Raw genomic sequence first — 5062 nt, forward strand, 5'->3', positions numbered from 1 at the left:
GCACCTGGCAATGCCTCTGCAAGGGCTGAGATAGCCTGCCTCCTTTCTGGAAAGGAACCAGAAGCAAAAGCGACAATTATATCCATGTACCTGGCAGATGGGAATACTGCCACTGGTAATATAAGCACATAACAAAACAGAAGCACTGTGGTAGCCTGACCTGCTCCTGGAGAACGAGGGCTGCTCAGTGTACCCAGGCATTTTTCCAGCCAGGCCTTTTTCTATGTAGGCTTTGTCTCAGTTATCTGTGCTTATCTTGCTTTAGGACTGGATCACAGCAACAGAAGGCAACACACAGCCAGGGCAGAAAATTGCTCTCAGACCATGAAAACCTGCTCAAGTGAGATCTAGAGTGGTCTTCAAACTTCTCCCAAGGTGACCCCATGGGTCTGAATTTCAGTTCTGTAATTGAATTACACCTGTGTCTTTGACCTCTCTGTCCTAGGATGCATTGACCACTTCAAGTCACAGATAAAATCCAAGACACTAATTTTTACTCAAAAATCTGGAATGGTCTTTGGGACCTGGTGGGCTACCAAAGAATCTGTGATTCTTTTTGGTCAACGCTGTCTTACTTTAAATTGGCAGCAGCTTTTGGACTGGAAGCCCACCCTTGCTATGAAAGGACATTGCCAGCAGTGAGCTCTATTAGCTAGTGTATGTATTACTCTTCAGGGCACTTTTATGTCCAAAGCTGAGCTGAGGGTCAAGGAAAGTTGTTCTTTACTTGGTAGGTCATGTTTTTTCTGTTTACTTTAGTCCATTGTTTTGATGTTGTACTCTGGACACCACGCACGGGAGAGCAAATTAATTTTCTATTMGCTTTTGGAGAGAATAGGGAACACCACACTCAAAGATGAAGAAAGTCACCTCATTTTCCCCAAAATATGTAGCAGCCTGGCCAAGGATGGACATTGGTGGCTGCCACTGTGACTGTTGCTGTTTGCTCTGAGAGGCAATGGCCTGCTGTTCTGATGCAGCACATCCTTTTCCCGTGGGATCATACATGATTTGCTGTGTGCAGACACAAACACATCCCCTGTTGCCAGTGCATGCTCCAGGGGGGAAAATGAAATGTAGCAGATGATGGATGGAGCATCAGGTCATTGAAAACGGTGGTGTCTCACCTGAAAATCAAAAGAYGACAAGATGTGACCATCTGACACCTCTCCTTTATATTAAAGAAGYTTATCTAAGTGGTGAAGAATAGAAACCTGAATTTTGCTCTGGGGCTGTGGACTTCTCGGGAACTTTGAAACTCCACCCCTGAGGTCCTGCTCACTGCAAACAAAGGCACACAATACACTGTTGCTTCCTGCAGACCCTGTTCCATTTTGCACTGTAGCTTGTGAGATTGCRAAGATCAAAGAGATGCAAAACACCAGGGGTACATAAACAAATTACGMCATTAATGCAGTGCAAACAGTGCACATGGAAAGAACAGTTTGACCTTATTTCACTTTCTTCTGCTTCCAGAACAAACATCTCATCAGTGTGGTCACTCTGGTTGGGGTTGGAGCAGACCTTTTGTTGTGCCCCCTGTGATGATTTCTGTGGCCATGAAGGCAAATACAGCCCTTACATGTAGGGTGATAGCCCAGGAAAGCCTGTGGAGAGATTTCCCTCCCATTTTGGTGGGACACAGGTGAACATCTTTAACTGCACCAGGTCAAGCTTACACAGAAGTGCTGGCATGAAGGAGACATTCCCATCTCCATCATGTTACAATGTTCCTCTCAAACACAGTATGCAGAGGATGGGGATGGGAGCGATGATGCTCTGCATTCTCAGAGCAGAAGTGACAACTCCAGCTAGAGCCTCAGCTTAGCAAAGATGAAAATGACTTTTCCCATGGAGGTTACAGATCCAGGCTGCTTTAATACAGCAGTCTTCTCATCTCATTCACTGTCTTTAGTCTCTAGCATCAGCTCCTTCTTACCACTGTGGTAGCTTTTTTGTTTATAGATCACTAAGTATTTTATTAATGGGGGAAAATACCTCATAATTCCCCTAGGAAATAAGGTTAATATCAGATGCTTTTACAGAGGGATTCTTTGCAGCTTACTGTAATCAAAGAGAGGGGGAAATGAGAACAAGGAATGGTCTGGGCAGGTTTTGTCTTACTCCACTAAGGTGCTCCTAGGGTGAAGAATCAGGCTGTCCCAAACACACCAACATCGCACCACCATTAATTACCACCATTAATTACCACCATCCTTGAGCTCAGGTAAGAACTGACTGTGAGCTTCATCTGCCTATTTTGTGCACTGTTTTGTGTGAAGGAAGCTGTAAGCACACACACACAGATCTGTGGTGTCAGGCTGAGTGGAGGCTCTCACCTTCACAATCCACTTGCTGGGTCACTGACTGAAGGAGGAGGTAAATGCAGGGAAGGTATCAGCCTAGAAACTAGCACTGCTGTTTCCAGAAAAGTCAGGCTAGAGTGACTTCCAGTAAATTAGGAATATGCAAGACTTCAGAAGATTATTAAATCTACTTGTGCCTCCTGGACTACCTCTTACAGGAGACATAGAATCATAAAAATATATAGAATATGGCCCTAAGAGCARAGGTCAGGAAATATTTCATGTCTGGTCACAGGACTTAAGGTTCTCCAGATATCTCTCTCATATTCTATATTAGACTTTGTGCAGGCTGAAACAAAGATAAATTTTTGTGACAATTTCACTAAAGCCAGATGTTCCTTTAGCTTAATTATAGTGCTGAGTTTTCATCACATAAACCAAGTAACCTGAGATGTAAATGGAATTATCTTCTTCTCAAAGAATGGAGAAGTACCTGTAAAATCAGATGATTGGCAACCCTTTGGTAAAACCAGATGGGTGAGATGCCACAGAAACAAGTGGATACTTTCCCTTTCATGCAGAAACAGCATTTTAGAAGGTTCAACAGGAGGCTTTAATGTTCTGTAAACATCAGGAGAAACAAGAGGCACTACGTGGTCAGATCCTTTAGAGAGAACAAAGACACTGTTCTCAGGCTCGGACAACCAGACAGTTTTTGTTCTGTTATGCACCTGTCAGTCACCCAGGCCATATTCCTTCAGCATTTATGTGTGCACAGGTAYATCTCAATTGCAAGTCCAAGAGAGGACTTCAGTATTCCTCAGTACACCCTGGTAAATGCAGTAGAGATGCACAGAAACTGGACTCAAAACAGATGCTTCTACTCTAAATACAGAATCYTACAGATGTACAAATCAGGTTTAGTTTCAGCATCAAGTGGAATRTCTGAGTCCTTTAGTAACATTACTAAATCTTAGTAACACAGCAGTCTGGTTTACCTGTAGAATATCTGTTGGTGAAATATCTTGCAACGAACATACCTTTGTAAAACATATATATTTTATCCATTTTATTCTTTCATACCATAATTCAAACTGAAGTCTGTAGTTAAGCCATAAGGAATCCACATATGCATCAATATGGCACATCACAGCTGAAAATAAATAAGYACTGATTAGGATCTCTGGTTTCATCTGAAGAGCAGCAAAAATGAGCAAGTGATGAAATTTGTTGCCCACCTCTCACTTGTATTCTGGCAAACCAACCCTGACTTAGCATATRGGCTCTCATCCAGTCTGTCTTGAAGCTGAAAGGGTCAGATTCAGACTTCTAAGTGGAAGTGACAGTGGATTACCCTAACACAAGACAACAGTCTCCCAGTCCCAAAGTTGCCTTTTGTTTATGTAACTTCAGATAAACCATTTGAAAATATTCCCTTCATTCTTAAGTTTTAACCTAAGGGTTATAAAGAGAGTTTCATCCGAACTGATGAAATCTGTTCTATTTCTTAGCTCATTTGCACCTATTTTTACACACATTAAAGCTGCTAGACTGTGCCAGATATTTAAAAGCAGTAGTGCATAGAACACCAGTGCAGTAATTGTATGGTCCCAGCATGATTTAAAACACAGRTCCCAATCTAGACCAAGAMAAATGAACRWGGCAYMGARAAACTTACCTATTTTTTTAAGTCTYGCTYAAGTMATTGGYTTCATAGTGCAYACTGTGGTCTACACCRGTAAGAAGCAGAAATTTGAATAAGAGCTGATGACACTTTTTATRCTCCAAAACCAYTTGTGAAATCCACAGGATRCATGGATGTTGACAGAACAATACAAGCAGCATGCGGCTGAAAAATATCCCAAGCAACTAAAAATTTYGGCAGCATTCTCTAGTAGTTAACATGAGGGAAAAAACACAGTATAACTGTCTGCCTTCTTAAAATAGCACTTGCAAAAGAAATTAAGGAGCAAACACACTAGATATGGCCTAAATAACAGCCATTCTGAAGTATCTGATGCCTCATAAAGGATGTGGGGTTTGCATTGTGGGCCTGATTGAGGATGTGGGGCCAAGATATGATCTGCTGTTGTACCCAGGGCTTTTGTGTGCAGAGCCAGCACAGCCACAAGCAGCAATGCTCAAGTATTTAGACAAGCTGCAAGGTGCAGGGCACATGGAGTCGTGAGAGGAGCTGAACACTACGGTCAGGTCTGTCTCTGCATTGCCCAGGCAGACATGAGCATGGGACTGGAGAGGCCAGCACTCCCACACAGAGCTCACTGTCCTCTCCGGGCCTGTCTTGGGTTGATATTGTGCCAATCCTGTATTCCTATATTCCATCAGTTTGTATGCAAAAAAGGTGTCTGTGCCTTCAAATCTGAACCTGAAGAAGGGGCAGGGATGGCACAGGCAGTTTAAAAGCCGGGGCTGCAGTGCAGCTGTTGGCTTTTGGACCTCAGCTCAGCGCTGCAGGAGTCCTGCTCATGGCATGCAGGGGAGTTAAATTGTTGCCGTTTAGCTAGCTCGGGTTTGTTGGCTTGGACAAACAGTTTTCCGACTTTGCCATCCCCTCTSTGTCTCCTGTGATTTTTTCTTCTGGAGCAATTCGGCAGCCGGCGGGGACAAGCCGCGCCGCTCCCTCTCGTCCCAGACTCCGGAAGAAGCCAAGCCGGCGACAGAAAAGCACACCGAGCCCTCTGTTTCATCCGCTGTGAGGAGATGATTGCTCCAGGTTTTGCCACTGTTGCCTAAGC

Source organism: Malurus melanocephalus, unplaced genomic scaffold (genome assembly GCF_030028575.1).
Source record: "Malurus melanocephalus ecotype Western Australia unplaced genomic scaffold, MMel_1.1 scaffold_213, whole genome shotgun sequence".
Taxonomy (NCBI): domain Eukaryota; kingdom Metazoa; phylum Chordata; class Aves; order Passeriformes; family Maluridae; genus Malurus; species Malurus melanocephalus.